This window comes from Tursiops truncatus, chromosome 3 (genome assembly GCF_011762595.2).
Source record: "Tursiops truncatus isolate mTurTru1 chromosome 3, mTurTru1.mat.Y, whole genome shotgun sequence".
NCBI classification, from domain to species: domain Eukaryota; kingdom Metazoa; phylum Chordata; class Mammalia; order Artiodactyla; family Delphinidae; genus Tursiops; species Tursiops truncatus.
Window position 1 is genome coordinate 85,248,823 of NC_047036.1, and position 15,419 is coordinate 85,264,241.

At 33.4% G+C, this 15,419-nt stretch overlaps 1 pseudogene; it reads left to right on the top strand.

Annotated features, from left to right (window-relative positions):
• Nucleotides 1–4,793: 4,793 nt before the first annotated feature.
• LOC101327765 (ferritin heavy chain pseudogene) lies at nt 4,794–5,399 on the top strand (annotated as a pseudogene).
• Nucleotides 5,400–15,419: the final 10,020 nt, after the last annotated feature.

A 15,419-nucleotide genomic window follows, 5' to 3' on the forward strand; every position in this document is an offset into this window, starting at 1 on the left:
ATCTGGCAAAGTTACAAAATTTGTAATAAAAAAGAAGCAAAGAGTGGGAGAGTATTTTTAAGTCTTCAGCATATGGAGTTAGTTCAAAACTGGAAATGGCATAGAATGATTATGAATTACCATTGGATATGATTCAAAATGTAAGCTAATAATAGGCATGTATTAGTTCACCTGCCTAGAAAATTAACTGAGCTATGAAATAAAATGAAGACATTAATGGGACATTTTAATTAGTGATATTATTATGTATACTTAGGACAAATTGTTTGGATAGGGAACTTAATTATCCACTGGAGGATCAAGCAGTAGATGATAAAGCTATATGTTATTATTGCCAGAAACATATTTGCATATTTGCCAAATTTAGCACTTTCTCCAATGTTTCAAAGCCTATCCTACATTTTAGATTTTGATTCATGCTCTTTTCTTTTTCAATGATTTTAACTATTCGAAGTTTCAAATAAAAATCCTTGGAAATTAAATATATAAGACTTGAAAATTATCATATGTTTTTTTCAAACCAAAAATATTTAGTTGATCTCATTTTACATCTTTAGTCTAAGAAAAAATTCTCACATGGTGTAGGCCAAATTCTGAACTGCCTTCTCCACCACCCATGCTTATCTTTTTAAAAACTGTCATCATACATCTTTAGCAAATAGTAGGATAAAACTCCTTTTAATGTACTATAATTTTAACAAAAATGCTGGTTTTGTAAAATTAAAATGCCGGTAAGGAAGACATTAATGATGCTTATGAGCCTTTTTATGTCAATTATTACCAGGGTTTTGCACATTCTAATTCATTAATAAATGGGAAAAAAGGGAAGTCATGTTTTATTACCTACCATTACCCTAATAAAATGAGATTTTCTTTCAATGAGAGTATTAAGGGATATTGCCAATTTCCATTTTTCCAGAAAATCCATTTTTACAAAGTGACCTTGGTTTTTTGACCCATTCTGAAAGAAATTTTGCTGTAGTTTTCATATTCATCTTCCTTATGCTTTCCTTATTTAACTCCAGTAGCAGCCATGAATTTAGGTAGAGCTCCTTTCTTCACCTGTCAAATACACTGGAACTATGATCTATTATTGTTTGAATACATCATCATACATCATCTTTTCAAAGTACTTAACTGCTAATACAATTATCCCTGGATTTTATAATGTTCTATTTTACCTGCATAGATTCAACAAATATTTGTCTGGTACCACCCACTGTCCTAGTCACTGGCATCTTAAAAATTTCTATTCTCTTTGAATACACTGTCTTAATCTATATCTCTAAGGTTTTATTTTCCTCTCTCTCAATTTACCATTAATTTGCACTCTTTGTGAAATTACACCTTCAGCATCTGTACCCTACCCAATTTTCTCATATTACTTCCCATTAGGTTTTCTCATCTGGATTTTTCTGCTCTATTATTATCTTTAGATATCTACTCTAATAGTTCTCATTGAAACAAATCTGCACCAAAAAAACCCCTCTTCTTTTACTTATACAGTTCTTAGGACCCCAAAACCAAACCATGGTGATTTTTAAATTTCCACATTTTACAGACAACTTAACTTAACTTGAACCAGTTCACTTAGCCATAAGTATCTATTATTTTAACATCAATTTCCATTGAATTTCCTTGTGGGAAGTAATTATTCCCAATCTCAGTCTTTATAATTGTAGATGGGTGACCACACCTCTGGATGTTCCTGGCCACAATAAATGATTTAAAGTTGATTATAAAGTTGATTATTTTCTCTGATTCAGACCAAATCAGAGAAACTCAAATCCCAACACCTGGGTTGAAACTATAGTGAATGAAGCACTCTCTTTCATCTAGGTTTGCCTAATCAGTAGAATCAAGCCATTTTGTCTCACCCAGGAGTAACCTCCTTAAAATGAAGCCAACATGGAGAAAATCAGCACTGAGTTACAAATATACCTCTCATGTAATCTTGAGTACATGAGATAATTTATGCTTGGAAACAGCTCTACTACTGAAATGTTCTGTTATGAAAGCCAGAGATTGCTTTACTTATTTATTTGATTTTGATTTGGGTTTATATCAGTTATAAACAAGAGTCCTAAGTTACATTATTGACTTTGTAATCCTCCATGCATATTTTTAATAAACTTTCTTTGTTTTTCTCATAAACCTATAACAATCCAGATAAAAAGCAAGCATTCACAGACCCTGACCATTGCTTAGAATTTCTACTAATCATTTATTTTCTACCCCAAGACTCATTCCCTCCAATAGTTGTCCCATATTCCTCTCCTTGCAGGGTCTCTAATCTCTTCCTGACCTATTCCTTAGCTAACTATTTCATAAGTCAGTGACAACTGTAACTACCATCTACCACTCCCTTCACATCTGATTACCTTTGCCTTCTTGTTTTGAATGTTAACAAAAGACTTGGCTCTTGAGCAGCCACCTTGCAGACATGGGAGAAAAGTCAAGGGAATCAAAGAAATATTGTCTTTGACATCTTTAAACCATTAAACCAATGCTAGCAGCCCTCAAACTCCAGCCCTCAAACTTGTTATATAAAAATATACTCACTTATTTAAGTCATTTATAGTCAAGAATCTGTTACTGTAGCAAAAGCTGCTTACCAATGCAGATGTTTTCCAAATAATGACTGAGAAACATATTTATTTGCTACAACTAATTTAGGAACAATAGGGTGTTTTTCAGACAGTCCATCAGTCAGCGTCCATTAATTGAGCAAATAAACCCACAAACTTTGGCTAAGCTAATCCAGGTGCATTAAAAAAAAAAAAAAGAAATGGAAGAATGGTTTTCAAAATATATTCTATCTTATTGCTATGCATTTATAGTCTGGAGTTACACATTTGGCTGAAAACTAAGGAAGGAAATAAAAATAAAATTGTGTGAGAAGAAGGAGGAGAAGGAAAGAAAAGAAGGAATATTGCAATATACAAAAAATATGTGAGGAGGATAAGGTGTGAAATTTTAGCTAGTGAAAGCAAAGGCTCAAATGATAGATGGTAGACAAACTCTGGACACCTATTCAAGATCTATAAGTGTAACTTCACAAAACATTTGCCAGAGCAGTATAGTAATATGAGACAATAATGGACTTTCAATTCTGGAAAACCTTGATTTAAATGCTAGTTTCACCTCCAACCCTATCTCTGCAACCTACAGTTAATTTACTTAAGTTTTCTCTTTCTAATTCTTATCATTTGTAAACTTGTGAAAACAATACTACATCTGGACTAAAATTAGAAAGTAAGTCAAATGATCCATATTCATTACATAAATGTTTAGTTTTGTTTCACAGCATTCTTCCAAGTTGATTTATCGTATTCTCATTGACTTTCATTTTTATTTTAATTAAAAAAGAACAATAAAAATGTGGGAGTAGGATTCAATGAAATAAAAAAACAAGCATACCATAAAGAAAATCAACAAAGGCACTTTAGTTATTCTTAAAAGCTAATTTATAAACCAAAAAACAAAATTAATCAAGCAAAAAAGAGAAAAGATGCATGAAAACTACTAATTTTATGGGCATTAATAAAAAGGAAAATAAAAATAATTATGATAAACTTTACACCAAATATTTTGTATTTCAGATGAATTTAACAATATTTTAGGAAAACACAATTTACCAAAACTGACAGAATATTATTATATTTAATAAATATATCAGAATGTGTACCAAAATTTACTCAATGAGATTGCCAGGTCAAGTTGGTGTCACCTACATAATTTCCAGACAGTTAAGGAAGAAATAATACTGATTATACACAAACTACTCAGCAAAGTTTTCTATGTGTACAATATAACTTAGTTACTGGACAATGATATTACAAAATAAGAAAATTATAGGCTAACCTTTCACATAAATATAGATGTAAAATTTCAAAACAAAATATTAACATATCAAATCTATCTTTATCTATCTACCCACCTATCATCTATCTACTTAACTAAAATAAATATATCTCAACATAATTTGCTTCCAAGAAACACAATACAGAAACATCAAGCAATGTAATTCACCATATTAATAAGGTAGAAAATCATACATATGGTATCTATTGAAAAGTGTATATGTAGTTGCAAAAATATCATTTAATATAATTCACAAACATTCAAAGATGCTAAGAAAATTTGGAAGATTTATCTTAATCTCATAAAGAATGTTCACTTAAAAAACAAACAAAAACAAGAGCAAAAACAGATTCAGTAAAGAATAAAGTACTGAAATCTTTCTGAAATCCAGAATAAAAAAGGTATACTCAATAAAACACACCAAGATTGTGTTGGATATATTGTCAGTAAAACAACGCAAGAAAAAAATAATAATTTGCTATTTATAAATGACAATTTTGTAAATAAAAAAGCTTGGTGTATACAAGTATTTATATGTATGCCTATCTATATACTTATCTTGTTAGCTATCTAGATATATTTATACTTCTATATAACTACAAAAATTTTGGGTATAAAATGATACTATTTTTAATAGCATACAAAAATAAAATATCAAGCTAAGAAAACATGATGTACAGAATAATGTTTTATAGTTATTCTAAGTTAAGAAATATTAAAAAGAGAACTAGACAGTCTTCGTGGAGAGTAGCCATGGTTTCCTGCTTCAACAGTGCTTGGACGGAACCCGGTGCTCTTCCCCCGCTCTGGCCAGACGCTCAGAACCAGCCCTCGCCACCACCTCACAGTGCCCTCTGACCGCCCTAAGGTCCCTGCCGCCGTTACAGCGCCATGCAGCCACTGCCACCACTTCACCTCAGCCGCCCGCCATGACGACCGTGTCCCCCTCGCAGGTGTGCCAGAACTACCACCAGGACTCAGAGAACACCATCAACCGCCAGATCAACCTGGAGCTCTACACCTCCTACGTCTACCTGTCCATGTCGTACTATTTTGACCACGATGATGTGGCTTTGAAGAACTTTGCCAAATACTTTCTTCACCAATCTTGTGAGGAGAGGGAACATGCTGAGAAACTGATGAAGCTGCAGAACCAACGGGGTGGCTGAATCTTCCTTCAGGATATCAAGAAACCAGACTGTGATGACTGGAAGAATGGGCTGAATGCAATGGAATGTGCACTACACTTGGACAAAAGTGTGAATCAGTCACTACTGGAACTGCACAAACTGGCCACTGAGAAAAATGACCCCCATTTGTGTGACTTCATTGAGACTCATTATCTGAATGAGTAGATGAAATCCATTAAAGAATTGGGTGACCATGTAACCAACTTGCACACAATGGGGCCCCTGAATCTGGCATGGCACAGTATCTCTTTGATAAGCACACACTGGGAAATAGTGATAATGAGAGCTAAGCCTTAGGCTGGCTTCCGTAGCCACAGGGGTGACCTCCCTTGTCACCAAGGCAGTGCATGCATGTTTGGGTTAACTTTACCTTTTCTGTAAGTTGTACCAAAACATCTACAAGTCCTTTCCTTAGTACCATTCCTTCAAATAAAGTAATTTGGTACCCCCCCAAAAAAAAGAGAACTAGATAAATGGAGGGATAGGGAATGTTAATGGATTGAAAGACTCAATATTATAAAGATATTAATTCTGTATAGAGTTGTCTCATTATAATCAAAATAACATGTTGTTTATAAGAAAGATTCTGACAAGCTGGTTTTAAAGATATGGCAATTCTAAAAATGCTGGGTTTTAGAATACGTTCAAACTTAAGTTGTTAGCAACTTAAAATAGATTGCTATAAAGTAAGTTATTTTATGAAAGCCTCTTGTTAACCACAAAGCAAAAATCTAGAGAGGACACACAAAAGATGGAGTCTATGAATACCAATTGAGAAAATAATCAAATCACAAAGAAAGAGAAAAAAGAAACAGGAATTATAAAACAACACAAAACAACAAAATGACAATAGTAACATACCTATCAATAAACTTCAATGTAAATGGACTAAATTCTCCAATCAAAAGACTAGACTCATCTGTTTGCTGCCTACAAGAAATTCACTTCAGATATAAGGACAAACATAGACTGACAGTGAAGGGATAGAAAAGGATATTCCATACAAACAGAAACCAAAAGAAAGTTGGGGTAGATATACCAGACAAAATAAAGTTTAAGACAAAGACTCTCATAAGAGACAAAGATCATCACATAATGATAAAGGGGTCAAACAAGAGAATATAACATTGTTTAAGTATTGATGCATTCAGTATAGAAATACCTAGACATACAAAGTATGAACATATGTAAAGGATGAAGTAGACAGCAATACAATAATAGTAGGGGGCTTTTATTCCCCATTAACATCAGTGGATAGAGGACCTATACAGAAAATCAGTAAGGAAACATTGACTTTAAACAATGTGGTAGTACAGGTGGATTTAACAGAAATATATATATAACATTCTACCAAAATGCAACAGAATACATATTCTACTCAAGCACATATGAAGTATTCCCAGGACTGATCATATGTTAGGTCAGAAAAGAAGTCTTAATACACTTAAGAAATGAAATTATATCAATCATTTTTTTTGACCACCCACTGTATAAAATAAAGAAAACTGGAAAATTCATAAATATATGGAGATTGAACTGCATGCTATCATACACACAATGACTCAAAGAAACTAAAAGAGAAATACAAAATTACCTTGAGACAAATGAAAATGGAAATACAACCTACCTAACCTTATGGGATGTAGCAAGAGCAGTTTGAAGAGGAAAGTTCATAGGGATAAATGTCTGCATCAAGAAACAAAGATCTAAAATAAACAACCTAACTTTACATATCAAGGAAATAGAGAAAGAACAACAAATGAACTCTAAAATTGGTAGAAGTAAGTAAAATATGAAGATCAGAATGGAATCAATGAAATACAGACTAAAACATTAATAGAAAAGATCAATGAAACTAAGATCTGGTTCTTTAAAAAATAAACAAAATTAACAAATCTTTAGCTAGATAGACAAAGAAAAAAGAGAGGACTCAAACAAATCAGAAATGAAAGAGGAGATGTTACAACTGATACCACAGAAATACAAAGGAATATAAGAGACTACTATGAAAATTTATCCACCAACAAATTAGATAACCTAGAAGAAATGTATAAATTCCTAGAAACATTCAACTTACCAAAACTGAAACATGAAGAGAATATTTGAACAGACCAATCACTAGTAAGGAGGTAATCAGTAATCAAAAAACCTCCCAACAAGAACAACAACAGGGCTTCCCTGGTGGCGCAGTGGTTGAGAGTCTGCCTGCCGATGCAGGGTACACGGGTTCGTGTCCCGGTCCGGGAAGATCCCACATGCCATGGAGGGCCTGGGCCCATGAGCCATGGCTGCTGAGCCTGTGCGTCCGGAGCCTGTACTCCGCAACGGGAGAGGCCACAGCAGTGAGAGGCCCGCATACCGCAAAAACAACAACAACAACAACAAAAAGTCCACGACTAGATGACTTTACTGGTGAATTCTACCAAATATTCAAAGAAGAATTAATACCAATCCTTCTCAAACTCTTCCAAAAATAAATTAGGAAACACTTCCAAGCTCACTTTATGAGGTCATGATTACCCTGATACCAAAACCAGACACAAGATAAGAAAATCACAGGCCAAAATCCTTGCTGAACATAGATGCAAAAATCCTCAACACCATATTGGCAAACTGAATTCAAAACTACATTAAAAGGATTATACACCATGATCAAGAAGAATTTATTCCATGGATGCAAGGATGGTTCAATGTCCACAAATCAATGTGATATACAATGTTAACAAAATTAAGGATAAAAAAATCATATTATCTCAAAAGACTCAGAAAAAACATGTGACAACATTCAACATCTGAAGTGAGTTTACTGTTGGCAGCATACAGATGGGTCTATGTATTTTGATTGAATTTAGTCCATTTACATTAAAGTTTATCGACAGGTACATAATTATTGCTATTTTTTAATTGTTTCTGGTTGCTTCATAATTTCTCTGTTCCTTTCTTCTTGCTCTCTTCCTTTGTAATATGATAGTTTACTGAAGTGTTATGCTTATACTCCTATATCTTTCATGCTTCTGCTATAGGTTATTGCTTTGTGATTACATGAGGCATACATAAAATAAAATAACAGTAACATGTGAAAGAATGAAACTGGACTACTATCTTACACCATACACAAAAATAACTCAAATGGATTAAATAATTGAGTCTAAGACCTGAAATGATAAAACTCCTAGAAGAAAATACATTTCTAATAAGGGGTTAATATCCAAAATATATTAAGCCATACAAGTCAATAGCACAAAAATAATCTGAGTAAAAATGGGAAGACAAACTTAAAGGACATTTTTCCAAAGAAGTCATAGAGATAGCCAACAGGTATATGAAAAAGTGCTCGACATCACTATTCATCAGGAAAATACAAATCAAAATTGCAATGAGATATCACTTCATGTCTATTATCAAAAATATGAGGTAACAAGTATTGGTGAAGATATGGAGAAAAGAGAACCCTTTGCACTCTTGGTGGGAATGTACATTGGTGCAGCCACTATGAAAAACAGTATGGAAGTTCCTCAAAAAAACTAAAAGTAGGGCTTCCCTGGTGGCGCAGTGGTTGAGAGTCCACCTGCCATTGCAGGGGACACAGGTTCGTGCCCCGGTCTGGGAAGATCCCACATGCCGCGGAGTGGCTAGTCCCGTGAGCCATGGCCGTTGAGCCTGTGCTTCTGGAGCCTGTGCTCCACAATGGGAGAGGCCACAACAGTGAGAGGCCTGCGTACCGCAAAGAAAAAGAAAAAAAAAAAACCTAAGAGTAGAACTACCATATGATCCAGCAACTTCACTTCTGGGTTTTATCCAAAGAAAATAAAAATACTAAATTGAAAAGATATATGCACCCACATGTTCATTGCAGCATTATTTACAATTACCAAAACATGGAAGAAACCTAAGTGTCCACTGATGGATGAATATATTAAAAAATTTGGTATCTTTATATATCCCACACACAGGAATATTATTCAGTGATTTAAATAAATCTTGTGATTTGTGACAAAATGAAAGGAACTTGGGGGCATTATGGTGAGTTAAGTCATAGAAAAAGACAAATTCTAAGTGATTCCACTTACTTGTGGAATGTACAGAACAAACAAAAAATGTTCTCACAGATACAGAGAACAGATTGATGGTTGCCAGGGTTGGGGGGTGAGGGTGTGGGAGAGTGGGGATGGGCAAAATGAATAAAAATGGTTAAAAGACAAAACTTCCAGTTGTAAAATAAATGTCATGGGAATATAATGTATACCATGTAACTATAGTTAATACTGTATTAGATATTTGAAAGACCTTAGTTCTTATTACAAGAAAAAAATTTATAACTATTCATGATGATGGATGTTAATTAGATTTTTGTGATTATGTGACAATATACACAAATATTGTATCATTTTGTTGTACACCTGAAACTAACAATGTTACATGTCAATTATATGTCAACTTAAAAAGTATACATGGCAATGCAATAATATAGGAAAAATCTAGACAATATTGATTTTAAAAAGAGCTGGAAACTTTCACTACCTACTGATCTATTATAAAGTTACATTAATTAAGATACTGTGAATGAAAATAAAACAGAATAATGGAATACAGTAAAGAGTGCAGAAACAGTCCCACAGATATATTTCAGTGGACTTATTAAACAGTGACCCTATAGTGCTTTTCAGAACAGGTAGGCTTTACAATAAAGAGTTCTGCGAAAATTTGGTATCCATATGGGAAACTTTGCCTTTATTTCATACTACACAAAAATGAATTCCAGATGAAGTGATATGCATTTCAAAAGTAAAACAATACATCTTCTACATGAAAACATAGAAGAGTATCTTTACAATCTTGGAAGGCAAGAGATTTCTTCAACAGGTCACAAAAATTATGAAGTATAAAAAAGATTAGATGGCAAGGTCTTCTAGTAATCTGCTCAAGGCAGATATTCCTAGCATGATCTTACTGCCTTCTAATCATGTTTTCCACCCAGAAACCATCAATAAACCAGTTGTCCCTTGGGGTTACCAGGTGAGTTTTGGACTTGAAGTAGCACATCATCAACTCCAATACCCTTATCTTAGCTAAGAGTTAAATCCATGCATCCAAATATCCCCAGAAATAAGGGTGGAGAATTCCAAACCCAGCTGTAAATTACTTCCATAAGTCTACCATTGATTCTTGGTCAAACTTATTAAATTATAAATTGCAGTATGTTTCCTTCTCTTCCATTTTTTGCACTATTTAAAGGACATGAAAGCAAAAAAAAACCTGCCAGGATATTATTTGTATCATTAAATTATGTTTGCTGTTTTTAAAAAAATAGCTTTAATTTCACCAAATATTCCAGCACAAACTTCATAATTATGCCCAAACAATAAATCTTTTGGTTCCTTTTATTCCTAAATTTGAACTTAAAGAAAGGCATCAATAGACTTTTCCCTCAACTACAGCCATAGCAACACGGGAAGTTCCCTATGAACAGCAATTAGAATTTTTAAAAATGCTTGACTTGGTCTATGGGTACATGAACAAGCACCAAGCACAGCTCTGGCACAGCAGTTCTAATCAAGTGCAGCCCTTAAAAAAAAAACAGAAAACAAATAAACAAACAAAAAAACAGCATTAGGGGGAAATCCCCCAGTTGGTAAGCCTCAAGTGGTACACTTGATCAACCCCTTTCAGTTGAGGAAAAAGTGGTGCGAGATAAGGATATATCATACCTTTGGGCAGTGGCAAATAGTATCAAACAGAGATAAAGATTTGAATATCAGAAACAATGATTTATAGGGAAGAGCAATGAAGATGGACCCTATGGAGTGTTGGCATGCTCTAAGAAATGGCCTTTTTTTCCTCTTTTCTGTTACTTCTTCATAAACTAGACTCCTAAACTTAGAGAGTTTATCATATGCTATTCTGATATTTAAGTTTTGGCAGATACTATCTATAGTAGTTTGAATGGTGGCCCCCCAAAAGAAATGCCCACATCCTCATCCCTGAAACCTGTTAATATTACCTTATTTGTAAAAAGGGTCTTTGCAGATAATTTCGCTAAGGATCTTGAGATGAAATCTTCCTGGATGAACCCTAAACTCAATTAAAAGTACCCTTTTAAGAGAAGGGCGAGGAAAAGACTCAGACAGAAGAGAAGGTCCTGTGAAGAGAGTGGCAGAGATTGGATTAATGCAGCCACAAACTAATGAATGTGACAGCCACCAAAATTTAAATGAGGCAAGGAATGGGGTCTCCTCTTGAACTTTGAGAAGTATCATAGCCCTGATGACACCTTGGTTTCTGGCCTCCAAAACTGGGAGGAAAAAATAAATTTTTGTCTTAAGCCACTCAGTTTTTTGATAATTTATTATAGCAGCCACAGGAAACGAATACCGTATTATTAATTTTTTAATTATGATGAAAGTAAATTTTTTCTAAAATTTAAATAAATATAAACAAATTTAGAATTTAATCAATCAAAGTACTGTGAGTTCTGATGGTATCTTTTCATTTAATATAATGTAGTTATGCTTTATGAACCCTTTTCAAAAGAAGTTACATTTTTCCTCCCTCTTTTCCTTGATTTAATTCTAAAAGGTTTAAATACCAGGCAATTTCTTGGAGAAAATTTACTGCAAAAACTTCAATTTATCTGGTCAGAATTAATAAAATAAGAATGTCAAATAGAAGAGAAAGATAACATCCATTGCAACTTTGGTCCCCAATAAATGTTGTTGAACCATAATTTGTGTATATTTTCACTGTGACAGTGAGTTTTTATAGCACTGTCTAAAGTGTTAAATAAGTCCATGATTCACTTGTTCACTAAACCATTGTTCATATGCCAAAAAAAGATGAGAAGTAGCCAAAACAGATGGCAGCTATAATAGTTCCTCTGCTTAAAATAAATTATATACAGGAAAAGAGCATTTATTGGTATTCCCGCAATTCAGACCAACAGGATAGGCACATTTGGAAAGCACTTTGGGTGAGGTCATTTAAGTGTCGAATTGAAAATATTATGATGTCTTGGAGAGCTGAGAGATACTTATATTTTCTCAGTTACATAACAGTGATTCTAAATTATTGCTCATTAACCCTGTGTTGCAATAACTATGAATTACAAAGGAATGGTTGTTCTTTTTAAAATAAATAAGGAGATACTGTTATGAGCAAGGATCAATGTACATCAAATAATGCATTTCAATACGCATTATAAGTAAATACTGTCTGTAAGGTCTTTGCTAAAATTCTATCCAAGCTTCTGTATTCCTTCTTTATCTTTGGGTGATAGCATTTGCTCTGACTTTTCCTCAAAACGTACTCCTAAATTTTTCTTTCATACCAAGGAAAATATGCTAATGATAGCTTAAACTATTCTATGCCATTGGCTATACTAGTTAAATATTTTACTTATTAGGAATTGATTAAATAATTACGAAGTTGGAAAGGATCTTCAGAACATTTAAAGGTCTCCATAAAACAGCAGTGTACTCACACTGCCCTCTGGGTAACTGGATAACAGGGCATCTCTTCCTTTTATGATTATGATTCAAATTTAACATTTGGCTTTACAATTCCTTTCTTGGCAATTGGCCTAAGAATAGTCAATCTGAGTAATCAAGTGGATAAGTACTCAAGTTCATATATTTAGTTTCCTCAAAAGGAGTTTCAATACTACTTCATGATTGTAATAGTGGTAATAATTGCTTCATTCTGGAAGGATTATATTGAGTAAGAAATGTTTTATATATCAGAAAAATACTTGTTTCTTAGAGGATATAGAAAAATATATGTCATCCTTAGTTTGTTTACATGTGCAGTTATGAGAAAATCTTAAGACTGTCCAAGATAATTACCATAATTCAGTATTGCTAACACAATATTTTACAAGGAAAATAAAATGAATTTTTCTGTGTTTGACACAAATGCACATTTAATATCATTAGCTACTGAAGATTTTTAAAAGTGTTTCAGCAAAGCCTAAAGCTATATTCTAAGCATGTTAAAAGATATGAATTATAAAGTAAGGCATATTACAGGTGTGAAATAGTGTTCTTTAATCATTTAGTTATTTTTATGGAACTAAATGGACAATCTACTAGAGTATGCTTTTCTTAACCAAATATTAAGCAAGATATGATAGTAAGCTAGACATGAGAGTTCATTAATTCTTTCAGGAATTTACGACACCATTAGAGTCCTGTCAAACACTACAGTAATGTGAACAGTGATCAACAACAAAAGGACATGTGATAAATCTTTCATAGTCAATTATTTATGAGTCAAAGACATTCTAATGATTAGATTTTACTAATTAGGGTGTACACAATTCTTTAAAAGACATTGAGGTTTAGCAAATTTGATTTCAAGTAGAGTAGAATTCAGTTTCAATTGCCTCCTGCACACCAGGGGTTGTTTCCTGGACAGACAGCTTTTTCCTGCCAACTTCTAGTCCCAGCAGTGTCCTGACACGAGATGATCCAAAGTTTAGATACTTGAAAAGAATTTGATGGGTGGGATCTTTATATTAAAGAGATTATGCCATGCACCTGTGTTCAACTAATCTATAACAAAGGAGGCAAGACTGTATTATACAATGGAGAAAAGACAGTCTATTCAGTAAGTGGTGCTGGGAAAAGTAGATAGCTACCCTTAAAAGAATGAAATTGGAACACTCACTAATACCATACACAAAAAAATAAAATCAAAATGGATTAAAGGCCTAAATATAAGATGAGATACTATAAGACTCTTAGAGGGAAACATAGGCAGAACATTCTCTGACATAAATAGCAGCAAGATCTTTTTTGACCCACCTCCTTGAGTAATGAAAATAACAAAAATAAACAAATGCTACCTAGTTAAACTTAAAAGCTTTTGCACAGCAAGGGAAATCATAAACAAAACAAAAAGACAGCCCACAGAATGGGAGAAAATATTTGCAACCGAAGCAACTGACAAGGGATTAATCTCCAAACTATACAAACAGTTCATGTAGCTCAGTATCAAAAAAAAAAAAAAAAAAATCCAATTGAAAAATGGGCAGAAGATCTAAGTAGATACTTCTCCAAAGAAGACATACAGATGACCAGGAGGCACATGAAAAATGCTCAACATCACTAATTATCAGAGAAATGCTAATCAAAACTACAGTGAGGTATCACCTCACACCAGTCAGAATGGCCATCATCAAAAAATACCTACAAATAAGTGCTGGAGAGGATGTGGAGAAAAGGGAACCCTCCTACACTGTTGGTGGGAATGTAAATTGGTACAGCCACTATGGAGAACAGTATGGAGGGGTTCCTTAAAAAACTATAAATAGAGCTACCATATGATCCAGCAATCCCACTCCTGGGCATATATCTAAAAATCATGAAAACTCTAATTTGAAAAGATACACGCACACCGATGTTCATTGCAGCACTATTAAAAAATAACCAAGACATGGAAGCATCTTAAGTGTCCATCGACAGAGGAATGGATAAAGAAGATGGGGTATGTGTGTGTGTGTGTATATATATATATATATATATATATATATACACACCTATATATGTGTATTATATATGTATAATATACATATATAATACACATATATATATATATACACACACAAAGGAATACTACTCCATTATAAAAAGAATGAAATAATGCCATTTGCAGCAACATGAATGGACCTAGAGATTGTCATACTGAATGAAGTAAGTTGGACAGAGAAGGACAAATATTATATGATATTGCTTATATGTAGAATCTAAAAAAACGGGTACAAATGAACTTATTTACAAAACAGAAATAGAGTCACAGATGAAGAAAACAATCTTATGGTTACCAGGGAGGCAAGGGGAGGAGGGATATTTTGGGGGATTGGGGATTGACATATATACACTACTATATATAAAATAGATAACTAATAAGGAACTATTGTATAGCACAAGGAACTCTCCTCAATACTCTGTAATGACCTATATGGGAAAATAATCTAAAAAAGACTGGATATATGTTTACGTATAACTGATTCACTTTGCTGTTTAGCAGAAAGTAGCACAACACTGTAAATCAACTATACTCCAATAAAAATTAAAATATCTAAAACGAAATAAAGAGATTATGATTGATCATGGCTTTGAGTGCCATATTTAATTCTTTGGAAAATATTCATCTACTTCTATGTTCTTAAGAATGGAAAATTGCTTTTCTTTCCTGCAAAGTAACATTAATTACTACTCTCCTTCCTATTCTTAGATAGATATCCATGTTGCCCAAGTCCATTTATAATTTTATAACACCAGTCACTTTCTGAAATGTGTTAGAAAATTAACAAACAAAACTTCAAAATTGAATTTTCCAAGGAAAATATGATGGTAAGGAATTACAGAA